We start from the raw sequence: 15,908 nt of genomic DNA, 5'->3' as shown, positions 1-15,908 counted from the left end.
GATTTAAGATTGTATGTGTGTGTGTATATGTGTGTATGTGTGTGTGTGTGTGTGTGTATGTATGTATGTATGTATGTATGTATGTATGTATGTATATATATATATATATAATGTATATATGTAAAAAAAATATAAAATCTGTAGGTATGTATGTATGTATGGCGGGCGGGCAAAAAAGGCCTGCTGTATGTTTTTAAGTTCTTCGGATGACCATGCCGCTCTAATATTCTCCTTACTAGGGTCTACTAATGCTGGCCCAGGGGAAGGCAATAAAGCCCTATGGGGCCGAAGCCAATTTCCCTTATTTTAGGTAAAAAGTTTCCATCCGTCCCTACTCGAAATGCGGCTGGCCGAAGAGATCCCTCCAACCGACCGGCCGACGCACCTTCAGAGACAAACTAGTGCTTGCTTCTAGTGTCATCGCCGGCTTAACCCTCGTTTGTAGGGAGCTGACGAGTCCTGCAGCAGCAGGCTCTGCAAGCCTAGGATGCGTGAGCACGGTGCAAGAGGAAGGACTGAGGGTGTGAGGCTGGGCGCGGTTGAGAAGGCGTGGGGCGGGGCTATGGAAAGTTTTCATAGCTCTCCCAGCTGCCTGGGTGCATTGTGGGTGCGCCCAGAGTGCTGGCTGAGCGTGTTGCCTCAAGCCTTGGAAGTGGAGTTGGGCGGACCGGGCTACAGGTGAAACCCATTTCGGGTTATCGCTTCTCGGCCTTTTGGCTAAGATCAAGTGTAGTATCTGTTCTTATCAGTTTAATATCTGATACGTCCCCTATCTGGGGACCATATATTAAATGGATTTTTAGAACAGGGAGCTGGAAAAAGAGCTTGCTCTGTCCACTCCACGCATTGACCTGGTATTGCAGTACCTCCAGGACCGGTGCACCCCCTTTCCTACAGCAGTTTCCAAAAGCAGAAAAACAAAACTGACGAGCAAGAGGTGCAGCGCAGCTGTGGCGGCTGCTGCTACCACCACCCAAGCACTTTGATTGACACTCAGCCCGTCTGCTCGCAACATTGTATCCACTGAGCAGCTGCGTCTGCCAGAGTGTGCACAGCACAGGTACAACTGGAAGCAAAACAACACACACACCAGTTCATATGGCAGCCGCACTCTATAGTTCGTACCTACCGCTGCGCTAATAGCCAAGTTGGAAACATCGGGCAGGCACAGCGTATCCTGGCAGCCTGCGTCTGTATGCTTCACGTATTCGGGTCATGGGTGTATGTGCAGGGGGCCCGGAGCCCCAGGGGGCCCATAAAGTCTCTCTTCCCCACATTGTAAACCAATGCTATCAATGAAGCTTTATAGTTTGGGGGCCCAGTTCCAGACTTTGTACTCGGGCCCCGCAGCTTCAAGTTACACCTCCAGATCAGGATAATGCTAGGCCATTCCAACCAGCCTGTGTGTGTGACCTGCAGTCGCTGGTAGTCGAAAAGCGGCCGGCCCCGGATGCGCGCTTCAGAGTGGACAGACAGCAGCGGACCCCCAATCACACAGGCCCAAGGCTTGCTATGTAGCACGGAATACCTCATTGGACTGCAGCACTCCACGCGGGCTGAGATACACGCTCCACGTGGGATGGGCAGTATTCGTCCATGAAGATCCAGGCCAACGTTTAGAGATGGAGCAACACTCGGGGAGCAAAGAACTCCAACGAACGGACGTCTACTTTACAAGGATGTATTGCTTTATTCAATGCATGGACACAGAAACAGTTCAACCGCTCGATTACAGACCGCAGTCAATACAGTAAAGAAAGAAATGTGTCTGTTTAATGTAAACTTGCATGGAGCTCGTTTGTCAGCCACTGACTGACTGAATGCTGAAACGTGGTCTAACGTTACATGCACCACCAGGGATAAGGCCTTGCCTATAAGCATTCCCCAGCTGGCAAAAACGGAACCTCCCTGCCTATTCCTCACCATGGAAGAACGGAACCTACCTTTTTTTAAAAAAAAGAAAGCCACAGCAGCAGCCAACTAGATTTTGGTAGGCCGCTGTCTCCCCCTTGTGTGCTGCATAAAAAATGCACTCCACTAAAAATAACAATGATCCACGAAATAGAGCGTATGGAGAGAACGAGGCTTCTAGATGAGCCGTCAGGCTATGATAAATTGTATCACACCTGGGCGATATGGATAGATGCCCGGAGCTCACCCCTATTTACCAAGTGGTTACAGACAGGGACATGTGAGTAACACGTTTAAACCACAATTGTAAAGAGAAACAACAATTCCGGAGCCCGCCCCCCCCCCCCCCTTTTTGTTTTATTTTCTCTTTCTCCCGTGTCATAGATACCTACCCTCCCTTACCACTCCCCCCCCCCCTTACCCTCCCCTCATTCCCCTGTTTGTAGACCTTATAAAATATCACAGACAAACATGATATAGTTCAACTCGAAATTGATTTATTAAGTTTCATTGTCAAAGTTATTTTTACATTGCTTTGAGATAAGGCAAAAGTTTCCCCCCCTCCATGAAACCAATAAAACCTATATTGAATAAAATAAAAATGATGCAGTTACCGGTAGTTCTGCAGCTTCTTGGTGGAAATAAAGACCATCTCCCGTCTCCCAGCTGCAGCAGAGACTGACTGAAATGGCTGCCAAGCCCGGTATTAATGCTTCTAAATTGATGACATCACAAAGGAGTGACATCGTCAGCCTTCCAAACACCTGGCTCAATTGCATACAGTATGTATGTATGTATGCATGTATGTGAGTCTATCTATCTATCTATCTATCTATCTATCTATCTATCTATCTATCTATTAATTATGTAGAATATAGATATGGATTATTTCTAATTTACAGATTTTGTAGATATAGATTAAAGATAGATTTAAGATTGTATGTGTGTGTGTATATGTGTGTATGTGTGTGTGTGTGTGTGTGTATGTATGTATGTATGTATGTATGTATGTATGTATGTATATATATATATATATAATGTATATATGTAAAAAAAATATAAAATCTGTAGGTATGTATGTATGTATGGCGGGCGGGCAAAAAAGGCCTGCTGTATGTTTTTAAGTTCTTCGGATGACCATGCCGCTCTAATATTCTCCTTACTAGGGTCTACTAATGCTGGCCCAGGGGAAGGCAATAAAGCCCTATGGGGCCGAAGCCAATTTCCCTTATTTTAGGTAAAAAGTTTCCATCCGTCCCTACTCGAAATGCGGCTGGGAAGAGATCCCTCCAACCGACCGGCCGACGCACCTTCAGAGACAAACTAGTGCTTGCTTCTAGTGTCATCGCCGGCTTAACCCTCGTTTGTAGGGAGCTGACGAGTCCTGCAGCAGCAGGCTCTGCAAGCCTAGGATGCGTGAGCACGGTGCAAGAGGAAGGACTGAGGGTGTGAGGCTGGGCGCGGTTGAGAAGGCGTGGGGCGGGGCTATGGAAAGTTTTCATAGCTCTCCCAGCTGCCTGGGTGCATTGTGGGTGCGCCCAGAGTGCTGGCTGAGCGTGTTGCCTCAAGCCTTGGAAGTGGAGTTGGGCGGACCGGGCTACAGGTGAAACCCATTTCGGGTTATCGCTTCTCGGCCTTTTGGCTAAGATCAAGTGTAGTATCTGTTCTTATCAGTTTAATATCTGATACGTCCCCTATCTGGGGACCATATATTAAATGGATTTTTAGAACAGGGAGCTGGAAAAAGAGCTTGCTCTGTCCACTCCACGCATTGACCTGGTATTGCAGTACCTCCAGGACCGGTGCACCCCCTTTCCTACAGCAGTTTCCAAAAGCAGAAAAACAAAACTGACGAGCAAGAGGTGCAGCGCAGCTGTGGCGGCTGCTGCTACCACCACCCAAGCACTTTGATTGACACTCAGCCCGTCTGCTCGCAACATTGTATCCACTGAGCAGCTGCGTCTGCCAGAGTGTGCACAGCACAGGTACAACTGGAAGCAAAACAACACACACACCAGTTCATATGGCAGCCGCACTCTATAGTTCGTACCTACCGCTGCGCTAATAGCCAAGTTGGAAACATCGGGCAGGCACAGCGTATCCTGGCAGCCTGCGTCTGTATGCTTCACGTATTCGGGTCATGGGTGTATGTGCAGGGGGCCCGGAGCCCCAGGGGGCCCATAAAGTCTCTCTTCCCCACATTGTAAACCAATGCTATCAATGAAGCTTTATAGTTTGGGGGCCCAGTTCCAGACTTTGTACTCGGGCCCCGCAGCTTCAAGTTACACCTCCAGATCAGGATAATGCTAGGCCATTCCAACCAGCCTGTGTGTGTGACCTGCAGTCGCTGGTAGTCGAAAAGCGGCCGGCCCCGGATGCGCGCTTCAGAGTGGACAGACAGCAGCGGACCCCCAATCACACAGGCCCAAGGCTTGCTATGTAGCACGGAATACCTCATTGGACTGCAGCACTCCACGCGGGCTGAGATACACGCTCCACGTGGGATGGGCAGTATTCGTCCATGAAGATCCAGGCCAACGTTTAGAGATGGAGCAACACTCGGGGAGCAAAGAACTCCAACGAACGGACGTCTACTTTACAAGGATGTATTGCTTTATTCAATGCATGGACACAGAAACAGTTCAACCGCTCGATTACAGACCGCAGTCAATACAGTAAAGAAAGAAATGTGTCTGTTTAATGTAAACTTGCATGGAGCTCGTTTGTCAGCCACTGACTGACTGAATGCTGAAACGTGGTCTAACGTTACATGCACCACCAGGGATAAGGCCTTGCCTATAAGCATTCCCCAGCTGGCAAAAACGGAACCTCCCTGCCTATTCCTCACCATGGAAGAACGGAACCTACCTTTTTTTAAAAAAAAGAAAGCCACAGCAGCAGCCAACTAGATTTTGGTAGGCCGCTGTCTCCCCCTTGTGTGCTGCATAAAAAATGCACTCCACTAAAAATAACAATGATCCACGAAATAGAGCGTATGGAGAGAACGAGGCTTCTAGATGAGCCGTCAGGCTATGATAAATTGTATCACACCTGGGCGATATGGATAGATGCCCGGAGCTCACCCCTATTTACCAAGTGGTTACAGACAGGGACATGTGAGTAACACGTTTAAACCACAATTGTAAAGAGAAACAACAATTCCGGAGCCCGCCCCCCCCCCCCCCTTTTTGTTTTATTTTCTCTTTCTCCCGTGTCATAGATACCTACCCTCCCTTACCACTCCCCCCCCCCCTTACCCTCCCCTCATTCCCCTGTTTGTAGACCTTATAAAATATCACAGACAAACATGATATAGTTCAACTCGAAATTGATTTATTAAGTTTCATTGTCAAAGTTATTTTTACATTGCTTTGAGATAAGGCAAAAGTTTCCCCCCCTCCATGAAACCAATAAAACCTATATTGAATAAAATAAAAATGATGCAGTTACCGGTAGTTCTGCAGCTTCTTGGTGGAAATAAAGACCATCTCCCGTCTCCCAGCTGCAGCAGAGACTGACTGAAATGGCTGCCAAGCCCGGTATTAATGCTTCTAAATTGATGACATCACAAAGGAGTGACATCGTCAGCCTTCCAAACACCTGGCTCAATTGCATACAGTATGTATGTATGTATGCATGTATGTGAGTCTATCTATCTATCTATCTATCTATCTATCTATCTATCTTTATTAATTATGTAGAATATAGATATGGATTATTTCTAATTTACAGATTTTGTAGATATAGATTAAAGATAGATTTAAGATTGTATGTGTGTGTGTATATGTGTGTATGTGTGTGTGTGTGTGTGTGTATGTATGTATGTATGTATGTATGTATGTATGTATATATATATATATATATAATGTATATATGTAAAAAAAATATAAAATCTGTAGGTATGTATGTATGTATGGCGGGCGGGCAAAAAAGGCCTGCTGTATGTTTTTAAGTTCTTCGGATGACCATGCCGCTCTAATATTCTCCTTACTAGGGTCTACTAATGCTGGCCCAGGGGAAGGCAATAAAGCCCTATGGGGCCGAAGCCAATTTCCCTTATTTTAGGTAAAAAGTTTCCATCCGTCCCTACTCGAAATGCGGCTGGCCGAAGAGATCCCTCCAACCGACCGGCCGACGCACCTTCAGAGACAAACTAGTGCTTGCTTCTAGTGTCATCGCCGGCTTAACCCTCGTTTGTAGGGAGCTGACGAGTCCTGCAGCAGCAGGCTCTGCAAGCCTAGGATGCGTGAGCACGGTGCAAGAGGAAGGACTGAGGGTGTGAGGCTGGGCGCGGTTGAGAAGGCGTGGGGCGGGGCTATGGAAAGTTTTCATAGCTCTCCCAGCTGCCTGGGTGCATTGTGGGTGCGCCCAGAGTGCTGGCTGAGCGTGTTGCCTCAAGCCTTGGAAGTGGAGTTGGGCGGACCGGGCTACAGGTGAAACCCATTTCGGGTTATCGCTTCTCGGCCTTTTGGCTAAGATCAAGTGTAGTATCTGTTCTTATCAGTTTAATATCTGATACGTCCCCTATCTGGGGACCATATATTAAATGGATTTTTAGAACAGGGAGCTGGAAAAAGAGCTTGCTCTGTCCACTCCACGCATTGACCTGGTATTGCAGTACCTCCAGGACCGGTGCACCCCCTTTCCTACAGCAGTTTCCAAAAGCAGAAAAACAAAACTGACGAGCAAGAGGTGCAGCGCAGCTGTGGCGGCTGCTGCTACCACCACCCAAGCACTTTGATTGACACTCAGCCCGTCTGCTCGCAACATTGTATCCACTGAGCAGCTGCGTCTGCCAGAGTGTGCACAGCACAGGTACAACTGGAAGCAAAACAACACACACACCAGTTCATATGGCAGCCGCACTCTATAGTTCGTACCTACCGCTGCGCTAATAGCCAAGTTGGAAACATCGGGCAGGCACAGCGTATCCTGGCAGCCTGCGTCTGTATGCTTCACGTATTCGGGTCATGGGTGTATGTGCAGGGGGCCCGGAGCCCCAGGGGGCCCATAAAGTCTCTCTTCCCCACATTGTAAACCAATGCTATCAATGAAGCTTTATAGTTTGGGGGCCCAGTTCCAGACTTTGTACTCGGGCCCCGCAGCTTCAAGTTACACCTCCAGATCAGGATAATGCTAGGCCATTCCAACCAGCCTGTGTGTGTGACCTGCAGTCGCTGGTAGTCGAAAAGCGGCCGGCCCCGGATGCGCGCTTCAGAGTGGACAGACAGCAGCGGACCCCCAATCACACAGGCCCAAGGCTTGCTATGTAGCACGGAATACCTCATTGGACTGCAGCACTCCACGCGGGCTGAGATACACGCTCCACGTGGGATGGGCAGTATTCGTCCATGAAGATCCAGGCCAACGTTTAGAGATGGAGCAACACTCGGGGAGCAAAGAACTCCAACGAACGGACGTCTACTTTACAAGGATGTATTGCTTTATTCAATGCATGGACACAGAAACAGTTCAACCGCTCGATTACAGACCGCAGTCAATACAGTAAAGAAAGAAATGTGTCTGTTTAATGTAAACTTGCATGGAGCTCGTTTGTCAGCCACTGACTGACTGAATGCTGAAACGTGGTCTAACGTTACATGCACCACCAGGGATAAGGCCTTGCCTATAAGCATTCCCCAGCTGGCAAAAACGGAACCTCCCTGCCTATTCCTCACCATGGAAGAACGGAACCTACCTTTTTTTAAAAAAAAGAAAGCCACAGCAGCAGCCAACTAGATTTTGGTAGGCCGCTGTCTCCCCCTTGTGTGCTGCATAAAAAATGCACTCCACTAAAAATAACAATGATCCACGAAATAGAGCGTATGGAGAGAACGAGGCTTCTAGATGAGCCGTCAGGCTATGATAAATTGTATCACACCTGGGCGATATGGATAGATGCCCGGAGCTCACCCCTATTTACCAAGTGGTTACAGACAGGGACATGTGAGTAACACGTTTAAACCACAATTGTAAAGAGAAACAACAATTCCGGAGCCCGCCCCCCCCCCCCCCCTTTTTGTTTTATTTTCTCTTTCTCCCGTGTCATAGATACCTACCCTCCCTTACCACTCCCCCCCCCCCTTACCCTCCCCTCATTCCCCTGTTTGTAGACCTTATAAAATATCACAGACAAACATGATATAGTTCAACTCGAAATTGATTTATTAAGTTTCATTGTCAAAGTTATTTTTACATTGCTTTGAGATAAGGCAAAAGTTTCCCCCCCTCCATGAAACCAATAAAACCTATATTGAATAAAATAAAAATGATGCAGTTACCGGTAGTTCTGCAGCTTCTTGGTGGAAATAAAGACCATCTCCCGTCTCCCAGCTGCAGCAGAGACTGACTGAAATGGCTGCCAAGCCCGGTATTAATGCTTCTAAATTGATGACATCACAAAGGAGTGACATCGTCAGCCTTCCAAACACCTGGCTCAATTGCATACAGTATGTATGTATGTATGCATGTATGTGAGTCTATCTATCTATCTATCTATCTATCTATCTATCTATCTATCTATCTATCTATCTATCTATCTTTATTAATTATGTAGAATATAGATATGGATTATTTCTAATTTACAGATTTTGTAGATATAGATTAAAGATAGATTTAAGATTGTATGTGTGTGTGTATATGTGTGTATGTGTGTGTGTGTGTGTGTGTGTGTGTGTGTGTATGTATGTATGTATGTATGTATATATATATATATAATGTATATATGTAAAAAAAATATAAAATCTGTAGGTATGTATGTATGTATGGCGGGCGGGCAAAAAAGGCCTGCTGTATGTTTTTAAGTTCTTCGGATGACCATGCCGCTCTAATATTCTCCTTACTAGGGTCTACTAATGCTGGCCCAGGGGAAGGCAATAAAGCCCTATGGGGCCGAAGCCAATTTCCCTTATTTTAGGTAAAAAGTTTCCATCCGTCCCTACTCGAAATGCGGCTGGCCGAAGAGATCCCTCCAACCGACCGGCCGACGCACCTTCAGAGACAAACTAGTGCTTGCTTCTAGTGTCATCGCCGGCTTAACCCTCGTTTGTAGGGAGCTGACGAGTCCTGCAGCAGCAGGCTCTGCAAGCCTAGGATGCGTGAGCACGGTGCAAGAGGAAGGACTGAGGGTGTGAGGCTGGGCGCGGTTGAGAAGGCGTGGGGCGGGGCTATGGAAAGTTTTCATAGCTCTCCCAGCTGCCTGGGTGCATTGTGGGTGCGCCCAGAGTGCTGGCTGAGCGTGTTGCCTCAAGCCTTGGAAGTGGAGTTGGGCGGACCGGGCTACAGGTGAAACCCATTTCGGGTTATCGCTTCTCGGCCTTTTGGCTAAGATCAAGTGTAGTATCTGTTCTTATCAGTTTAATATCTGATACGTCCCCTATCTGGGGACCATATATTAAATGGATTTTTAGAACAGGGAGCTGGAAAAAGAGCTTGCTCTGTCCACTCCACGCATTGACCTGGTATTGCAGTACCTCCAGGACCGGTGCACCCCCTTTCCTACAGCAGTTTCCAAAAGCAGAAAAACAAAACTGACGAGCAAGAGGTGCAGCGCAGCTGTGGCGGCTGCTGCTACCACCACCCAAGCACTTTGATTGACACTCAGCCCGTCTGCTCGCAACATTGTATCCACTGAGCAGCTGCGTCTGCCAGAGTGTGCACAGCACAGGTACAACTGGAAGCAAAACAACACACACACCAGTTCATATGGCAGCCGCACTCTATAGTTCGTACCTACCGCTGCGCTAATAGCCAAGTTGGAAACATCGGGCAGGCACAGCGTATCCTGGCAGCCTGCGTCTGTATGCTTCACGTATTCGGGTCATGGGTGTATGTGCAGGGGGCCCGGAGCCCCAGGGGGCCCATAAAGTCTCTCTTCCCCACATTGTAAACCAATGCTATCAATGAAGCTTTATAGTTTGGGGGCCCAGTTCCAGACTTTGTACTCGGGCCCCGCAGCTTCAAGTTACACCTCCAGATCAGGATAATGCTAGGCCATTCCAACCAGCCTGTGTGTGTGACCTGCAGTCGCTGGTAGTCGAAAAGCGGCCGGCCCCGGATGCGCGCTTCAGAGTGGACAGACAGCAGCGGACCCCCAATCACACAGGCCCAAGGCTTGCTATGTAGCACGGAATACCTCATTGGACTGCAGCACTCCACGCGGGCTGAGATACACGCTCCACGTGGGATGGGCAGTATTCGTCCATGAAGATCCAGGCCAACGTTTAGAGATGGAGCAACACTCGGGGAGCAAAGAACTCCAACGAACGGACGTCTACTTTACAAGGATGTATTGCTTTATTCAATGCATGGACACAGAAACAGTTCAACCGCTCGATTACAGACCGCAGTCAATACAGTAAAGAAAGAAATGTGTCTGTTTAATGTAAACTTGCATGGAGCTCGTTTGTCAGCCACTGACTGACTGAATGCTGAAACGTGGTCTAACGTTACATGCACCACCAGGGATAAGGCCTTGCCTATAAGCATTCCCCAGCTGGCAAAAACGGAACCTCCCTGCCTATTCCTCACCATGGAAGAACGGAACCTACCTTTTTTTAAAAAAAAGAAAGCCACAGCAGCAGCCAACTAGATTTTGGTAGGCCGCTGTCTCCCCCTTGTGTGCTGCATAAAAAATGCACTCCACTAAAAATAACAATGATCCACGAAATAGAGCGTATGGAGAGAACGAGGCTTCTAGATGAGCCGTCAGGCTATGATAAATTGTATCACACCTGGGCGATATGGATAGATGCCCGGAGCTCACCCCTATTTACCAAGTGGTTACAGACAGGGACATGTGAGTAACACGTTTAAACCACAATTGTAAAGAGAAACAACAATTCCGGAGCCCGCCCCCCCCCCCCCCTTTTTGTTTTATTTTCTCTTTCTCCCGTGTCATAGATACCTACCCTCCCTTACCACTCCCCCCCCCCCTTACCCTCCCCTCATTCCCCTGTTTGTAGACCTTATAAAATATCACAGACAAACATGATATAGTTCAACTCGAAATTGATTTATTAAGTTTCATTGTCAAAGTTATTTTTACATTGCTTTGAGATAAGGCAAAAGTTTCCCCCCCTCCATGAAACCAATAAAACCTATATTGAATAAAATAAAAATGATGCAGTTACCGGTAGTTCTGCAGCTTCTTGGTGGAAATAAAGACCATCTCCCGTCTCCCAGCTGCAGCAGAGACTGACTGAAATGGCTGCCAAGCCCGGTATTAATGCTTCTAAATTGATGACATCACAAAGGAGTGACATCGTCAGCCTTCCAAACACCTGGCTCAATTGCATACAGTATGTATGTATGTATGCATGTATGTGAGTCTATCTATCTATCTATCTATCTATCTATCTATCTATCTATCTATCTATCTTTATTAATTATGTAGAATATAGATATGGATTATTTCTAATTTACAGATTTTGTAGATATAGATTAAAGATAGATTTAAGATTGTATGTGTGTGTGTATATGTGTGTATGTGTGTGTGTGTGTGTGTGTGTGTGTGTGTGTGTGTGTGTGTATGTATGTATGTATGTATGTATATATATAATGTATATATGTAAAAAAAATATAAAATCTGTAGGTATGTATGTATGTATGGCGGGCGGGCAAAAAAGGCCTGCTGTATGTTTTTAAGTTCTTCGGATGACCATGCCGCTCTAATATTCTCCTTACTAGGGTCTACTAATGCTGGCCCAGGGGAAGGCAATAAAGCCCTATGGGGCCGAAGCCAATTTCCCTTATTTTAGGTAAAAAGTTTCCATCCGTCCCTACTCGAAATGCGGCTGGCCGAAGAGATCCCTCCAACCGACCGGCCGACGCACCTTCAGAGACAAACTAGTGCTTGCTTCTAGTGTCATCGCCGGCTTAACCCTCGTTTGTAGGGAGCTGACGAGTCCTGCAGCAGCAGGCTCTGCAAGCCTAGGATGCGTGAGCACGGTGCAAGAGGAAGGACTGAGGGTGTGAGGCTGGGCGCGGTTGAGAAGGCGTGGGGCGGGGCTATGGAAAGTTTTCATAGCTCTCCCAGCTGCCTGGGTGCATTGTGGGTGCGCCCAGAGTGCTGGCTGAGCGTGTTGCCTCAAGCCTTGGAAGTGGAGTTGGGCGGACCGGGCTACAGGTGAAACCCATTTCGGGTTATCGCTTCTCGGCCTTTTGGCTAAGATCAAGTGTAGTATCTGTTCTTATCAGTTTAATATCTGATACGTCCCCTATCTGGGGACCATATATTAAATGGATTTTTAGAACAGGGAGCTGGAAAAAGAGCTTGCTCTGTCCACTCCACGCATTGACCTGGTATTGCAGTACCTCCAGGACCGGTGCACCCCCTTTCCTACAGCAGTTTCCAAAAGCAGAAAAACAAAACTGACGAGCAAGAGGTGCAGCGCAGCTGTGGCGGCTGCTGCTACCACCACCCAAGCACTTTGATTGACACTCAGCCCGTCTGCTCGCAACATTGTATCCACTGAGCAGCTGCGTCTGCCAGAGTGTGCACAGCACAGGTACAACTGGAAGCAAAACAACACACACACCAGTTCATATGGCAGCCGCACTCTATAGTTCGTACCTACCGCTGCGCTAATAGCCAAGTTGGAAACATCGGGCAGGCACAGCGTATCCTGGCAGCCTGCGTCTGTATGCTTCACGTATTCGGGTCATGGGTGTATGTGCAGGGGGCCCGGAGCCCCAGGGGGCCCATAAAGTCTCTCTTCCCCACATTGTAAACCAATGCTATCAATGAAGCTTTATAGTTTGGGGGCCCAGTTCCAGACTTTGTACTCGGGCCCCGCAGCTTCAAGTTACACCTCCAGATCAGGATAATGCTAGGCCATTCCAACCAGCCTGTGTGTGTGACCTGCAGTCGCTGGTAGTCGAAAAGCGGCCGGCCCCGGATGCGCGCTTCAGAGTGGACAGACAGCAGCGGACCCCCAATCACACAGGCCCAAGGCTTGCTATGTAGCACGGAATACCTCATTGGACTGCAGCACTCCACGCGGGCTGAGATACACGCTCCACGTGGGATGGGCAGTATTCGTCCATGAAGATCCAGGCCAACGTTTAGAGATGGAGCAACACTCGGGGAGCAAAGAACTCCAACGAACGGACGTCTACTTTACAAGGATGTATTGCTTTATTCAATGCATGGACACAGAAACAGTTCAACCGCTCGATTACAGACCGCAGTCAATACAGTAAAGAAAGAAATGTGTCTGTTTAATGTAAACTTGCATGGAGCTCGTTTGTCAGCCACTGACTGACTGAATGCTGAAACGTGGTCTAACGTTACATGCACCACCAGGGATAAGGCCTTGCCTATAAGCATTCCCCAGCTGGCAAAAACGGAACCTCCCTGCCTATTCCTCACCATGGAAGAACGGAACCTACCTTTTTTTAAAAAAAAGAAAGCCACAGCAGCAGCCAACTAGATTTTGGTAGGCCGCTGTCTCCCCCTTGTGTGCTGCATAAAAAATGCACTCCACTAAAAATAACAATGATCCACGAAATAGAGCGTATGGAGAGAACGAGGCTTCTAGATGAGCCGTCAGGCTATGATAAATTGTATCACACCTGGGCGATATGGATAGATGCCCGGAGCTCACCCCTATTTACCAAGTGGTTACAGACAGGGACATGTGAGTAACACGTTTAAACCACAATTGTAAAGAGAAACAACAATTCCGGAGCCCGCCCCCCCCCCCCCCCTTTTTGTTTTATTTTCTCTTTCTCCCGTGTCATAGATACCTACCCTCCCTTACCACTCCCCCCCCCCCTTACCCTCCCCTCATTCCCCTGTTTGTAGACCTTATAAAATATCACAGACAAACATGATATAGTTCAACTCGAAATTGATTTATTAAGTTTCATTGTCAAAGTTATTTTTACATTGCTTTGAGATAAGGCAAAAGTTTCCCCCCCTCCATGAAACCAATAAAACCTATATTGAATAAAATAAAAATGATGCAGTTACCGGTAGTTCTGCAGCTTCTTGGTGGAAATAAAGACCATCTCCCGTCTCCCAGCTGCAGCAGAGACTGACTGAAATGGCTGCCAAGCCCGGTATTAATGCTTCTAAATTGATGACATCACAAAGGAGTGACATCGTCAGCCTTCCAAACACCTGGCTCAATTGCATACAGTATGTATGTATGTATGCATGTATGTGAGTCTATCTATCTATCTATCTATCTATCTATCTATCTATCTATCTATCTATCTATCTTTATTAATTATGTAGAATATAGATATGGATTATTTCTAATTTACAGATTTTGTAGATATAGATTAAAGATAGATTTAAGATTGTATGTGTGTGTGTATATGTGTGTATGTGTGTGTGTGTGTGTGTGTATGTATGTATGTATGTATGTATGTATATATATATATATATAATGTATATATGTAAAAAAAATATAAAATCTGTAGGTATGTATGTATGTATGGCGGGCGGGCAAAAAAGGCCTGCTGTATGTTTTTAAGTTCTTCGGATGACCATGCCGCTCTAATATTCTCCTTACTAGGGTCTACTAATGCTGGCCCAGGGGAAGGCAATAAAGCCCTATGGGGCCGAAGCCAATTTCCCTTATTTTAGGTAAAAAGTTTCCATCCGTCCCTACTCGAAATGCGGCTGGCCGAAGAGATCCCTCCAACCGACCGGCCGACGCACCTTCAGAGACAAACTAGTGCTTGCTTCTAGTGTCATCGCCGGCTTAACCCTCGTTTGTAGGGAGCTGACGAGTCCTGCAGCAGCAGGCTCTGCAAGCCTAGGATGCGTGAGCACGGTGCAAGAGGAAGGACTGAGGGTGTGAGGCTGGGCGCGGTTGAGAAGGCGTGGGGCGGGGCTATGGAAAGTTTTCATAGCTCTCCCAGCTGCCTGGGTGCATTGTGGGTGCGCCCAGAGTGCTGGCTGAGCGTGTTGCCTCAAGCCTTGGAAGTGGAGTTGGGCGGACCGGGCTACAGGTGAAACCCATTTCGGGTTATCGCTTCTCGGCCTTTTGGCTAAGATCAAGTGTAGTATCTGTTCTTATCAGTTTAATATCTGATACGTCCCCTATCTGGGGACCATATATTAAATGGATTTTTAGAACAGGGAGCTGGAAAAAGAGCTTGCTCTGTCCACTCCACGCATTGACCTGGTATTGCAGTACCTCCAGGACCGGTGCACCCCCTTTCCTACAGCAGTTTCCAAAAGCAGAAAAACAAAACTGACGAGCAAGAGGTGCAGCGCAGCTGTGGCGGCTGCTGCTACCACCACCCAAGCACTTTGATTGACACTCAGCCCGTCTGCTCGCAACATTGTATCCACTGAGCAGCTGCGTCTGCCAGAGTGTGCACAGCACAGGTACAACTGGAAGCAAAACAACACACACACCAGTTCATATGGCAGCCGCACTCTATAGTTCGTACCTACCGCTGCGCTAATAGCCAAGTTGGAAACATCGGGCAGGCACAGCGTATCCTGGCAGCCTGCGTCTGTATGCTTCACGTATTCGGGTCATGGGTGTATGTGCAGGGGGCCCGGAGCCCCAGGGGGCCCATAAAGTCTCTCTTCCCCACATTGTAAACCAATGCTATCAATGAAGCTTTATAGTTTGGGGGCCCAGTTCCAGACTTTGTACTCGGGCCCCGCAGCTTCAAGTTACACCTCCAGATCAGGATAATGCTAGGCCATTCCAACCAGCCTGTGTGTGTGACCTGCAGTCGCTGGTAGTCGAAAAGCGGCCGGCCCCGGATGCGCGCTTCAGAGTGGACAGACAGCAGCGGACCCCCAATCACACAGGCCCAAGGCTTGCTATGTAGCACGGAATACCTCATTGGACTGCAGCACTCCACGCGGGCTGAGATACACGCTCCACGTGGGATGGGCAGTATTCGTCCATGAAGATCCAGGCCAACGTTTAGAGATGGAGCAACACTCGGGGAGCAAAGAACTCCAACGAACGGACGTCTACTTTACAAGGATGTATTGCTTTATTCAATGCATGGACACAGAA

The 15,908-nt window shown here is 47.7% G+C and overlaps 6 non-coding genes across 6 annotated transcripts; all 6 read left to right on the top strand.

Moving 5' to 3' along the window:
* The first annotated feature begins 697 nt into the window (after positions 1 to 697).
* Positions 698 to 888, top strand: LOC136590966 (U2 spliceosomal RNA). Its single transcript, XR_010787831.1, has one exon. It is a non-coding gene; the product is annotated as a U2 spliceosomal RNA (small nuclear RNA).
* Positions 889 to 3,533: 2,645 nt separating this feature from the next.
* On the top strand, positions 3,534 to 3,724 carry LOC136590965 (U2 spliceosomal RNA). The gene has a single exon (XR_010787830.1). It is a non-coding gene; the product is annotated as a U2 spliceosomal RNA (small nuclear RNA).
* Positions 3,725 to 6,363: 2,639 nt separating this feature from the next.
* On the top strand, positions 6,364 to 6,554 carry LOC136590964 (U2 spliceosomal RNA). The gene has a single exon (XR_010787829.1). It is a non-coding gene; the product is annotated as a U2 spliceosomal RNA (small nuclear RNA).
* Positions 6,555 to 9,214: 2,660 nt separating this feature from the next.
* LOC136590963 (U2 spliceosomal RNA) lies at positions 9,215 to 9,405 on the top strand. The gene has a single exon (XR_010787828.1). It is a non-coding gene; the product is annotated as a U2 spliceosomal RNA (small nuclear RNA).
* A 2,651-nt stretch (positions 9,406 to 12,056) lies between these two features.
* Positions 12,057 to 12,247, top strand: LOC136590962 (U2 spliceosomal RNA). Its single transcript, XR_010787827.1, has one exon. It is a non-coding gene; the product is annotated as a U2 spliceosomal RNA (small nuclear RNA).
* A 2,646-nt stretch (positions 12,248 to 14,893) lies between these two features.
* LOC136590960 (U2 spliceosomal RNA) lies at positions 14,894 to 15,084 on the top strand. The gene has a single exon (XR_010787825.1). It is a non-coding gene; the product is annotated as a U2 spliceosomal RNA (small nuclear RNA).
* Positions 15,085 to 15,908: the final 824 nt, after the last annotated feature.

Source organism: Eleutherodactylus coqui, unplaced genomic scaffold (genome assembly GCF_035609145.1).
Source record: "Eleutherodactylus coqui strain aEleCoq1 unplaced genomic scaffold, aEleCoq1.hap1 HAP1_SCAFFOLD_299, whole genome shotgun sequence".
NCBI lineage: Eukaryota > Metazoa > Chordata > Amphibia > Anura > Eleutherodactylidae > Eleutherodactylus > Eleutherodactylus coqui.
The sequence above is the reverse complement of the archived record's forward strand: the minus strand, read 5'-3'. Positions and strand labels throughout refer to the sequence as shown.